General features: G+C 42.9%; 1 non-coding gene across 1 annotated transcript; it reads right to left on the bottom strand.

The window, feature by feature from the left end:
* Nucleotides 1-369: 369 nt before the first annotated feature.
* Nucleotides 370-473, bottom strand: LOC119296004. Its single transcript, XR_005144605.1, has one exon. It is a non-coding gene; the product is annotated as a small nucleolar RNA R71 (small nucleolar RNA).
* Between the last annotated feature and the right edge of the window lie 645 nt (nt 474-1,118).

Raw genomic sequence — 1,118 nt, forward strand, 5'->3', positions numbered from 1 at the left:
AAGATGGCATTGCTTCGTGATCTTTGGATGCCCAAAAGTCAGTGCTATATCACAGGACCGGTTTGGCCAACTATTGAGGCAGAGAACTTCGAGCTGAAACCTAGTCTTATTGCTTTGGTTCAACAACAACAGTTTGGAGGACTGCCTACTGAAGACCCTTATGAGCACTTGCTCCGAGTCATGGAGTATTCAGATACAGTAAAGTATCATGGAGTTCCTCAAGATGTTATCAAGTGCATGTTGTTCACATTCTCTCTTTGAGATGATGCTCGTGCTTAGTATCGATCCTTGCCATCAAGATCATTCAGTTGGAATGAGATATTACGAGCTTTCTTGGATAAATATTTCCCACTACACAAGCAGTCTGCAATTCGAGATGAGATCTTCAGCTTCGTTCAGCGTGAAGGCGAGAGCTTGTATGATGCTTGGGAGAGGTACAAAGCCTTATTCAGGAGATGTCCTAACCACGGGCTCGAGAGATGGTTAGAGCTGCAGCTATTCTATAGAGGATTGACTTCAGACACTCGATCTTACGTCGATATGGCAGCGGGTGGAGCTATTACAAACAAGACACTTGATGATGCTTTTCTGTTGATTGAGAACATAGCCTTCCACCAACTTCAGTGGTACAATGAGAAGCCCACCTCTGGCCCAGTTGCTTGCTTGCAACAAATCACTTCATCTCAGCAAGAATCTCTTACACAAAAGCCGGAACCAGTTTCTCCGTGTGACAAGATTGAGCTTTCATGGATTATCTTTGATGATGATGACACCATCCTAGTTGACACACACACTTCAGATCATATGGATACTAGCACTCTAGAATCAGTTTTGCATTGTGATGATTCTTCTGTGGATGAACCAGAGCTACAGTTAGTTACTTTTGATATTGAGGAGATACCTTTAGTTGATATTGATCATGTGCTGCTAGAGCCAGATATGGAAAAGTTCACCTTTGATGATGTTAGCCACATCGATTCTTCAACGCTTGAGCCTGAGATGGAAATCTTCATTGTTGATTATGATGAGGTCACTTGATATGTCAAGGAGCAAAGCCCTACTATTTCACTTGTCGATACGAGTCCGGTGGAAGTTTCTACTACTATGCCTTGCATGGT

The sequence above is a fragment of the Triticum dicoccoides genome, chromosome 1A (assembly GCF_002162155.2).
Source record: "Triticum dicoccoides isolate Atlit2015 ecotype Zavitan chromosome 1A, WEW_v2.0, whole genome shotgun sequence".
Classification (NCBI taxonomy): domain Eukaryota; kingdom Viridiplantae; phylum Streptophyta; class Magnoliopsida; order Poales; family Poaceae; genus Triticum; species Triticum dicoccoides.